Raw genomic sequence first — 12,500 nt, 5'->3', positions numbered from 1 at the left:
CAGTCTCTCTCTCTCTCTCTCTCTCTCTCCTCCCTCCCTCCCTCCCCCCTCCCTCTCTCTCTCCCTTCCCACTCCCTCCTCTCCCCCACTCTCTCTCTCCCTTTTCCCTTCAACCTTCCCTAACCCCTTCCCTTCACCATCCCTCTCCCAGCGTCCCCCCTCTCTGTCCCCTCTCCCACATCACGTGTGCTCCCATCCCTTGCCCTCCCCTTCCAGTGCCCGTTTCCCTCCTTCCTCCTGTCTTTCTCTCCTCGCTTTCCCCTCTTTCCCCAACCACTAATACCCCTCTCTTTCTTGCGCTTCACCCCCCCCCCCCCTTTCCTTCCCTTCTCTTCCCCTTCCATCCCAAAACAAGGGATACTCCCTATCCTCCCCCACCAACCCCTAATACCCCCTACACCTTCACCACCTCCCTCCCCCAACTGCCAATACTTTTTTCCTCCCCCCTTATCCCTCATCCTCCTACCCCCTTCCTACCCCCATCCCTCCCTTACCCTTTACCCCCACCACACCATCTCTCCAATCCCTCCTTCCCTCCCCCAACCACCACCCCTCTTCCTCCCCTCTTCCCCCTTCCCCCTTCCCCCTCCCTCCACCCTCCACCCTCCTTCCCCTCCTCCTCTCTCCAACCCCCTTCCCTCCCCTCCCCTCCACTCCCTCCCCTCTCTTCCTTCCCCCTCCTCCACCCCCTCCCCCCTCCCACTCCACCCTTCCCCCTCCTCCCTCCTTCCCTCCCCCTCCCTCCACCCCACCCCTCCGCGTCTTCCCGCCGGCCCGCAGGAGGGTCCCGCACCCCTCCCAGGACAAGACTATTAAAGTTCTCGAATTAACCCGGGCCTCTTAACTCGATTTATCCCATCGCTATTATCCTAACTATTATCCTAATTATCTCGTTTGTCATTTGACTCGACTACTTGCTGACCCCCTTCCTTCTGCCCCCCTCTCTTCCCCTCCCCTCCCCTTCCCCCTCAACCCTAAATCTTGATTCTCCTATCTACTCTCGTCAATCTTTTTTTCTTTTCTTTTCTTTTCTTCCTTCTGCTCTTGTTTATGTATTTATTCATTTTTTCTTTCTTTTTTTTCGCACAATTTTATTTGTATTTTTTCCGTATCACTACTTTCTCTCCTTTCTTTCTCCTTTTCTTCCATTTCCTCGCCATCTTATATATTTATTTATTTATTTCCTCCCATTCATTTATTTTCTTAAATGTTCGTATTTCTTTATCACTTTTTCTCTTTGTCTCTTCGCCATTCTCTTTCCCCCTATCCCCTTCAACCTCCTCTTCCATCTCTCTCCGTACCGTTCTCTTCTTCTCTCTCGTTCTCATCGAATATTTCTTCTTCCTTCCTTGTTTCCCTTTCTCCATTTCTTCGCCCCTTAGGATCGTCCTTTCTCCCCTTCCTTCGTTTCTCTTTCCTTCCTTACTATTCCTTCTATTCCTCCACTTTCTCTTCCCCCTTAACACGATTTTTTTCTTTATTTTCTTCTTCTTCTAATTCTTACTCTCCTCCTCCTTTTTCTTTATTTCCTTTTCTTTTTCACTTTCTTTTTCTTTCTTTTACATCCATTTTTCTTCTCGTTCGGCTTTTTTTTCTTTTTCTTTTTCCTCTTCCTCTTCTTTTTTTCTTCTCCTCCTCCTTCATCACTCGTCGCCAGTTCCTCTCTTCGCAGGGACCTTCCCACGAGCGGATCCCTAAGAGGAAGGAATTGATAAGGAGGTTACTCACTCTTCCTTCCTTTGGCTCTCTTTCTTCTCTTCGTCTTTAATTCCTGTTTTCCTGGTTGTTTCTCTCTCTTTCCTTCATTCCCCGTCATCAATCTTCCTTTTTCTCTTCTTCTTCCTCTTCCTTCGTTTCCCGTGTTTTCACTCCTTCTTCCTTTTCCCTTCTATCTTATTTACTCCATTTTCCCCCCTACTTCTTCCTCCTTATCTCTATTATTCCCCTTCCTTACCCTCCCCCATCTCTCTCCTCCTCTCCCTCTCTCTCCTCCACCCACCATCTCCCCCCTCCTCCCTTTCCCCCTCTTTGCTTCCTCCTCCCATCTTCTCCGACGCTGCACCCTCTCTCCCCCCCACCCCTGTCCCCCGGGCGCCTGCAATCACCACCCACTGCTTTCTTAATAACCTCAATCTTCATCGCTATTGCCTGCCATTGCCAATTCCCTCTGCTAACAATCGGTTGCAATCACTATTAATAACGACGCTGCAATTATCTCATGAGGAAGGGACGACCCGACGGACAAGCCTTCCCGACGGAGGGGCTGATCCACCGTCTTGGCGGATGCGAATGTGTGCGCCTGCATAGAGGGGCGTATAAACGTAGAAATATAGACACACACACATATACATACATACATACATACACACACACACACACATATCTATATCCCCATCGCGCGCATGCGTGCGTGCGTGCGTGCGTGTGTGTGTGTGTGTGTGTGTGTGTGTGTGTGTGTGTGTGTGTGTGTGTGTGTGTGTGTGTGTGTGTGTGTGTGTGTGTGTGTGTATGTGTGTGTGTGTGTGTGTGTGTGTGTGTGTGTGTGTGTGTGTGTGTGTGTGTGTGTGTGTATGTGTGTGTGTGTATGCGTGTGTGTATACATATACAGATATGTTTATATATTTATACATTTACATATATCTACAAACACACGCATATGTATGTATACATATGTAGATGTATCTATACATTTATCTACAAATCTTTCTATCTATACATATCTATAAATACATACAAAAACATACTCAAAGCTTAAAAAACGTAAACAAACCAAGCTCAGAAAATGACACCAAACAACCACGACAACAAAAGCTACAACCAGCAAGCAACACCACAACCCCTGACGACGGCCCACCACACGCCACAGCCAGCCCACCACACGCCACAGCCAGCCCACCACACGCCACAACCAGCCCACCACACGCCACAACCAGCCCACCACACGCCACAACCAGCCCACCACACGCCACAACCAGCCCACCACACGCCACAACCAGCCCACCACACGCCACAACCAGCCCACCACGCCACAACCAACCCACCACACGCCACAACCAGCCTACACACGCCACAACCAATACCACACGCGCAACAGCCCACCACACGCCACAACCAGCCCACCACACGCCACAGCAATACCACACGCCACAACCCAGCCCACCACACGCCACAACCAGCCCACCACACGCCACAACCAGCCCACCACACGCCACAACCAGCCCACCACACGCCACAACCAGCCCACCACACGCCACAACCAATACCACCACACGCCACAACCAAAGCCCACCACACGCCACAACCAGCTCCACCACACGCCACAACCAGGCCCACCACACGCCACGTCCAGCCCAGACTACACGCCACAACCAGCCCACCACACGCCACGTCCAGCCCACTAATGCCACAACCAGCCCACCACACGCCACAACCAGCTCACCACACGCCACAAACCAGCCCACCACACGCCACAACCAGCCCACCACACGCCACAACCAGCCCACCACACGCCACAACCAGCCCACCACACGCCACAACCAGCCCACCACACGCCACAACCAGCCCACCACACGCCACGTCCAGCCCACCACACGCCACAACCAGCCGCCCACCACACGCCACAACCAGCCCACCACACGCCACAGCCAGCCCACCACACGCCACAACCAGCCCACCACGCCACAACCAGCCCACCACACGCCACAACCAGCCCACCACACGCCACAACCAGCCCACCACACGCCACAACCAGCCCACCACACGCCACAACCAGCCCACCACACGCCACAACCAGCCCACCACACGCCACAACCAGCCCACCACACGCCACAACCAGCCCACCACACGCCACAACCTGCCCACCACACGCCACAACCAGCCCACCACACGCCACAACCAGCCCACCACGCCACAACCAGCCCACCACGCCACAACCAGCCCACCACACGCCACAACCAGCCCACCACACGCCACAACCAGCCCACCACACGCCACAACCAGCCCACCACACGCCACAACCAGCCCACCACACGCCACAACCAGCCCGCCACACGCCACAATCCAGCTCACCACACGCCACAACCAGCCCACCACACGCCACAACCAGCCCACTCACACGCCAGCAACCAGCCCACCACACGCCACAACCAGCCCACCACACGCCACAACCAGCCCACCACACGCCACAACCAGCCCACCACACGCCACAACCAGCCCACCACACGCCACAGCCAGCCCACCACACGCCACAACCAGCCCACCACACGCCACAACCAGCCCACCACACGCCACAACCAGCCCACCACACGCCACAACCAGCCCACCACACGCCACAACCAGCCCACCACACGCCACAACCAGCCCACCACACGCCACAACCAGCCCACCACACGCCACAACCAGCCCACCACACGCCACAACCAGCCCACCACACGCCACAACCAGCCCACCACACGCCACAACCAGCCCACCACACGCCACAACCAGCCCACCGCACGCCACAACCAATACCACACATACAACCAATACACGCCCACGGCAATACCACATACAACCAATACCACGCCACAACCAACCCACCATACACAACCAATATACGCCACAATAACCTGCATATAACCATTACGCCACAACCAACCACCACATACCAACCATACACCACGCCACAACCTGCACCACCATACAACCATTACCACACTGACCATTACCATACAACCAATACGCCACAACCAGCCCACCACACGCCACAACCAATACACCACAACCAATACCATACAACCAATACATACAATATACACCACGCCACAACCAGCCAGCCCACCACACGCCACAACCAGCCCACCACACGCCACAACCAATACCACACGCCACAAACAACTTCTGCATATACGAACCAATTACACGCCACAATATTTTCCACACATACAATGACCCACCACCACAATGACCCACCACACGCCACAAGCCAATACCACACGCCACAATATTACCACATACAATATTACCATACAATATTACCACTGCATACAACCAATACCGCCACCAACCAATACCACACGCCACAAGCCAATACCATACGCCACAAGCCAATACCACACGCCACAACCAGCCCACCACACGCCACAATAAGCCTACACGCCATATCAATACCACGCATACAATAATACATACAATAGCCCACCACACGCCAACCAGCCCACCACACGCCACAACCAATACCCACACGCCTACAATAAATACCGTGCAATAATGCCGCACCACACGCCACAACCACCCCACCACACAATAATACCACACGTAATACCAGCCCACCACACGCCACAACCAATGCCCACCACACGCCACAACCAGCCCACCACATATTATTACCACACTTCAATAATACCGCCACAGCCAATACCACACGCCACAACCAGCCCACACATACAATATTACCGCACATACAATATTACCACGCCACAACCAGCCCACCACACGCCAACAACCCACCCAACCAATACACCATACAATAATACCAGCCCACCACACGCCACAACCACATACACCCAATACCACACGCCACAACCAGCCCACCACACGCCTGACTAATATTAGCACCACATATACAATATTACACGCCACAATAATACCAGCCAACCAATACCACACGCCACAATGACTAGCCCACCACACGCCACAACCAGCCCACCACACGCCACAACCAGCCCACCACACGCCACAACCAGGCCAATACCACGCCACAACCAGCCCACCACACGCCACAACCAGCCCACCACACGCCACCAACCAGCCCACCACACGCCACAACCAGCCCACCACACGCCACAACCAGCCTTAATACCACACGCCACAACCAGCCCACCACACGCCATAACCAGCCCACCACACGCCACAACCAGCCCACCACACGCCACAACCAGCCACCCACACGCCACAACCAGCCCACCACACGCCACAACCAGCCGACCACACGCCACAACCAGCCGACCACACGCCACAACCAGCCGACCACACGCCACAACCAACCGACCACACGCCACAACCAGCCCACCACACGCCACAACCAGCCCACCACCACGCCACAACCAACCCACCACACGCCACAACCAGCCCACCACACGCCACAACCAGCCCACCACAACCGCCGCGCCGCTGCCACACGCCACAACCAGCCTACCACACGCCACAACCAGCCCACCACACGCCACAACCAGCCCACCACAACCATCACGCAGCGCCGCACTCACACGCACCACAATAGCCCACCACACGCCACAACCAGCCCACCACACGCCACAACCAGCCCACCACACGCCACAACCAGCCCACCACAACCGCCGCGCCGCTGCCACACGCCACAACCAGCCCACCACACGCCACAACCAGCCCACCACACGCCACAACCAGCCCACCACAACCGCCGCGCCGCCGCCACAGTACAGCTGCCGCCACAACTAATCTAGCATAAATTCACCCTTTATACACATTTCATTTCTGTCGGCGAGCCTTTTGTTGGGAGTCAAATTATTTAGTGCGCGAGGAATTCCCACCAGAACCCCGCTCTCCCCCTCTTCCTCCTGTGGCCGGCCGGGCCTCTCACTCGCTCGCTCACTCTCTCTCGCTCTCACTCGCTCTTTCTCTCTCACTCGCTCTTTCTCTCTCTCTCTCTCTCACTGTCGCTCACTGCTCTTTCTCTCTTTCTCTCTCACTACCGTTTCATCAGTTCTTTCTTCTCTTCACTCTCGCTCGCTCTCTCACTCTCTCTATCTCTCTCTCTCTCTCTCTCTCTCTCACTCACTCGCTCGCTCTCACTTGCTCTCTCTCTCGCTCTCACTTGCTCTTTCTCTCTCTCTCACTCACTCGCTCGCTCTCACTCGCTATCTCTCTCTCTCTCACTCACTCGCTCGCTCTCACTCGCTCTTTCTCTCTCTCTCTCTCTCACTCGCTCTTTCTCTCTCTCTCTCTCTCACTCGCTCGCTCTCACTCGCTCTTTCTCACTCACTCGCTCTTTCTCTCTCTCACTCGCTCTTTCTCTCTCTCACTCGCTCTTTCTCTCTCTCTCTCACTCGCTCGCTCTCACTCGCTCTTTCTCACTCACTCGCTCGCTTTCACTCACTTGCTCGCTCTCACTCATTCTCTCTTTCTCTACTCGGGGTCTGTGCCCCACTCACTCTCTCTGACTGAGGCCTTCCTCTCCCTCTTTCTGGTTTCGTCTCTTTCTAAGCATGTGGAATCATTATACGTTGGCGCATATTTATTTAAATATGTGTATATATATATATATATATATATATATATATATATATATATATATATATATATATATATATATATATATGTATGTATGTATATATATGTATATATATATGTATATATGTATATATGTATATATGTATATATGTATGTATATATATATATATATATATATGTATATATATGTATACACACACACACACACACACACACACACACACACACACATATATATATATATATATGTGTGTGTGTGTGTGTGTGTGTGTGTGTGTGTGTGTGTGTGTGTGTGTGTGTGTGTGTGTGTGTGTGTGTGTGTGTGTGTGTGTGTCTGTGTGTATATAATAATTTATATAACCATCTAAGCATCCACCTTCCCCTTCCTCGCAGACCTACCTGGACGCGTCCTTCTGTCCTCCGTCACCCAAGCCCTTTACACGATCCTATCCGCTGTAAAACCCCATTCCCCACCCCTCCCCCACCACCATTAATCCTCCCTCCCTCCCCCTTTACCGCTCCCCTCCCACCCTCCCCTTTCACTCGCCCCGTCAACCCTCCTCCCTCCCCCCTACCCCTCCATGAACCTCCTCCCTTCCCCCTCCCTCCATGAACCCTCCTCCCTTTCCCTCCTCCATGAACCCTTTCTCCCTTCCCCTCCCTCCCCCACCCTCCATGAACCCTCCCTTCCCCCTCCCTCTCCTCAACCCCTCCATGAACCCTCCCTTCCCCCATCCCTCCCCCCTCCTCCCCTACCCCTCCATGAACCCTACCTCCCTTCCCCCTCCCCCACCCCTCCTCCATTACTTTCGATTCCTTTTCACTCTTTCCATCGCTCTTTGATTAAACGCGCGCCCGCCCTGCCTGGACGCCGGCTCAATAGAAGGTCTTCTGAGAGATATCCGAAATCCACACGAAAAAAAAGGGAAAAAGAAAGAAAAAAAACGGAAAAAGAAAGAAAAAAAAACGGAAAAAGAAAGAAAAAAACGGAAAAAGAAAGAAAAAAAAAACGGTAAAAGAAAGAAAAAACGGAAAAAGAAAGAAAAAAAAACGGAAAAAGAAAGAAAAAAAAACGGAAAAAGAAAAAAAAAAAAAGGAAAAGGGAAAATAGAAAAAAGAGGGAGGGGGGGGAGGAATATGTTTTTCGTACCCACATAACCCAACCTTTACACACATAGAAACTGACTCATAGACACACACACACACACACACACACACACACACACACACACACACAATCAGCCCCCCTCCCTCATCGCACACACAAACACGAACACACTCTACACCTACACAATCACCCCCCACCCCCAACCCCACCCCCACCCCGCCCATTATCCAAATTAGCTATCAAAAGACTTTGTGACTTTCTGCCTGAACACGTGACCAAATATTACCTGTCCAATCATAATTCCGAACGCAGACACGAGGGATTCGTGGATCACCCTTTGAAAACGGGCAATATATTGTAATTAATCAAGCTGCCACGCCTATCCACAGTCTCTCTCTCTCTCTCTCTGTTTCTCTCATTCGCTCTCCCTCTCTCTCTCTTTCTCTCTCGCTCGCTCTCTATTTCTCTCATTCGCTCTCTCTCTCTCTCTCTCTCTCTATTGCTCCATTTCTCTCATTCGCTCTCCCTCTCTCTCTCTCTCTCTCTCTCTCTCTCTCTCTCTCTCTCTCTCATTCGCTCTCTCTCTTTCTCTTTCTCTCTCTCTCTCTCTCTCTCTCTCTCTCTCTCTCTCTCTCTCTCTCTCTCTCTCTCTCTCTCTCTCTCTCTCGGTGTCTCTATCTCTAGTTCTATATATATGCATATTTTTTCTCTCTCCTCTTTCTCTTTCCCTCTCTCTCTCTCTCTCTCTAGTTCTCTCTATTTTTTTCACTCTCTCTCTCCTTATCTCTTTCCTTCCTCTACCTTTCTGTCCCTTTACCCTTACAGACCCCACACACAGATCTCCCACACTTACCCACAGATCCCCAGAGTCCCCCCCCCTTTCCCTCCCCCATCCACAACCCCACCACTCACCCGAACCCCCCCCCCGCCCCCCAGCACGAACGGTTCCTCGAAGGGGGGTCGGCGCGTCGGCCAGGTAGGCGAGGGTGAGGCGAGAACGTGCATGGCATCGAAGCCAGGGGGCGCCGTCAGCTGAGGGAGGGTCATGCATACTCCGCCCTCCGTGGCCTTCACCCTTCTTGCCCCTTCACCCCCCCCTTCACCCCGCCCTCGGTCCTTCCCTTCCTTTCATTACTTAGATGTTGTCGTATCTTACTCCTACGCCCCTTATCGTTGTTATTGTGGTTGTGTTTCCTGGTGTCGTCGTTTTGCTAGAATTGCTAGTTTTCAAGTAAATATTAGTATAGCTCTAATATAGTATTATTAATACAGTGTTATTACTATGGTCACCAATACTTTAATCTTTCTTATTCAGTAATGATAATGACAACGGCAATGACTGTATAATAACAATGTTAATGATTTTAATACTATTATTATGATAATCATCATTACCATTACTAATACCTATAACAATACCACTCTTGAATATCATAATCTTATTGCAAGTCTGTCTCTATTTCTCCCCCTCCCCCCCCCCCCTCTCTCTCTAGCTGAGGTATGTATGTGACCTTCTCCCGACCCCAAATGACCCCCATATCTGACCCCCATCCATAACAGCGACCCTGACCTCTCACCTCTTTCCCTTCCTCGACCCCTCCCCCCTCCTTCTCCCTCGCTCCCTCCTTTCCTTCCTTCCCTCCATCTTCTAGCCCCTCCTTCGGTCTTCCTTTTCTCTTGTTGTTGCTTCGTTTGACTTTTCTTTATTGTATTTCATGTTTAATAACTCAATGTGCGAAAGTTCAATACATGTTTGTTTCTCTGCCTTTCTTTCTGTCTGCCAATCTCCCTTCTCCCTCCCTCTCTCTCTCTCCCTCCCCTCCCTTTCCCATTCTACTCAACCTCTCCCTTTCTCTCTCTCTCTCTCCACTTTCATCATCTCCTCCTCCATAGTATTACCATGTGTCTTCTGTCTCCCTCCTAAATTACTCCCCTCAATACACACTTCTCCTTCTCTCTCTCCCTCTCTGTCCACATTCGTAATCCTTCGTTGCCTGTGCAGTCTACTTCTTCCCTTTATTAATATCTCTTTGTCTTTCCTTATCGTCTACTTCTTTCCCTTTATCAATTTCTCTTCGTCTTTCTTTATCGTCTACTTCTTTCCCCTTCGTAAATTCTCTTTGTCTTTCTTTATCGTCTACTTCTTTCCCTTTATGAATTTCTCTTCGTCTTTCTTTATCATCGACTTCTTCGTGATATCTCTATGACTTTCTTTTATCAACAATTACTCGCGGTAATAGTAAAACAAATGGCAGTTTTAATGTTACTTTTATTCCCAGTGGTACAACTACTTTCACTGTGAAAAACATTAATAAAATACCTTTTAAAAGAAAGCGATAACTAAAGGTTATAAACATAAAGATAACTAAAGCAATCACAAATATGAGTTTAGACTGACCGGCGATATTCTTATTTGTCTTCTCTCGCAATTATCCGTTTTATACTACCTCTCTCATTTACCGTCATATTCCTTTCACCCCTCTCTCTCTTCGCCAACCTTTTTATCACTCTCCTTCTCTTTTCATCTTCATTGTTTCCTCCTCTCTCCCTCCACCAATGCCACCTTCACTCCTCCGTTCTTGCACTTTCTCTCCCCACCTTTCTTCCGTTCATTTAACTTCCTTCCTATTCTTTTCTTTTTCCTCTCCTTTGCCTCTCTATCCTCTCCTGTATTTCTGTACCAACTCCAAATTTCTCTCTCTTTCCTCTCCTCTCTATGTCACCATCATTTCCTCTCATTCCCTCCACTATCATCCCTCTCCATCCTCCCTATACCTTTTTCCTTCCCTCACCCCTCTCCCTCCTTCCTCCCATGTACCCTACATCTTCCTTCTTCTTTCCATCCCCTCCCTGCCCTCTCCCTACAACCTCCCCTCACCCACCCAAACCGCCGTAAATTACCCCCCTACCCTCACCCCCCACCCCGACTCCAATAAACTCAATCCCGAAATTCGCCGTCGGCCGCAGCCTCCTTCCTCCCCCTCCTCTCTCCTCCCCCGCCGCCGTCGCCTCCTCCCCCTCCTCCCCCGCCTCCTCCGTCGCCGCCTCCCCCTCCTCCGCCGCCGTCGCCTCCTCCCTCCCCCTCCTCCGCCTCCTCCGTCGCCGCCGCCGTCGTTAGAGCGAACAAGCGGCGGAGCGGAGTAGACGGAGGAGTGTCGGGGCGCGATCGGCCGGCTTGCAACGCTGGCCTGAGTTCGCCTGTTTCATATTCTGCCCGACTCTGCTTCGGGTTAGTTAGGAGGCTGATATCACTCTTAGGGCTTGTTGGTCTGTCTGTCTGTCCGTCTGTGTGCCTGTGTGTCTGTCAGTCAGTCTGTTAGTCTGTCCGTTGGTCAGTCAGACAGTCTGTTAGTCTGTCCGTTGGTCAGTCAGTCAGTTAGTAAGTCAGTCTATCTGTCTGCCCGTAAGTCAGTCAGTCAGTCTCTGTATGCATGTCTTTCTGTCTGTCTGTCTGCCTGTAAGTCAGTCAGTCAGTCTCTCTATGCATGTCCTTCTGTCTGTCTGTGTCTGTAAATATTTATGCATGTCTGTCCGTCTGTCTCTATCTGTTAGTGTACCAGGTCTGGTTTCTTGTTTAATCATCGACATACATGAATGTTGTCTTGACACCTGTCTGTCTGTTCGTCTCGGCTTCTGAATGCTCATCACTCTGTCTGTCGCCCGTTTGTCTGTCGGTTTCGGAAAAGTCTGTCCGTCTTTTTCCTTCCACCAACATGCTCATATACGTACACTGTTACATTCATACGTATATACATACGCACATACAGACATACATACGCATATACATTACATACACACACAAAAACACACACATGGATACACACACACACGCACGCACGCACACACACACACGCACACACACACACACGCACGGACACACACACACACACACACACACACGCACACACAAACAAACATACACACGCACACACACACACACACACACACGCACGCACAACACACACACACAACCACAACCACACACACGCACACACACACAAACACACGCACACACCCACACAAACACACAAACACGCACGCACACACACACACACGCACACATTGACCGTCCAAGCAGAAGCAAAAATAAACCTGCGCGGACAAACCACCAAAACAAAAGAAATCCTTCAAACCCCAAAAAGGA

At 51.4% G+C, this 12,500-nt stretch overlaps 1 protein-coding gene across 1 annotated transcript in view; it reads right to left on the bottom strand.

Annotated features, from left to right (window-relative positions):
* Positions 1 to 12,500, bottom strand: part of dally (division abnormally delayed protein) — a 681,356-nt gene that overhangs the window by 370,283 nt on the left and 298,573 nt on the right. The gene's annotated exons all lie outside the window — the stretch shown is intronic.

Source organism: Penaeus vannamei, chromosome 32, assembly GCF_042767895.1.
Source record: "Penaeus vannamei isolate JL-2024 chromosome 32, ASM4276789v1, whole genome shotgun sequence".
In the NCBI taxonomy this organism is placed as follows: Eukaryota; Metazoa; Arthropoda; class Malacostraca; order Decapoda; family Penaeidae; genus Penaeus; species Penaeus vannamei.
The sequence above is the reverse complement of the archived record's forward strand: the minus strand, read 5'-3'. Positions and strand labels throughout refer to the sequence as shown.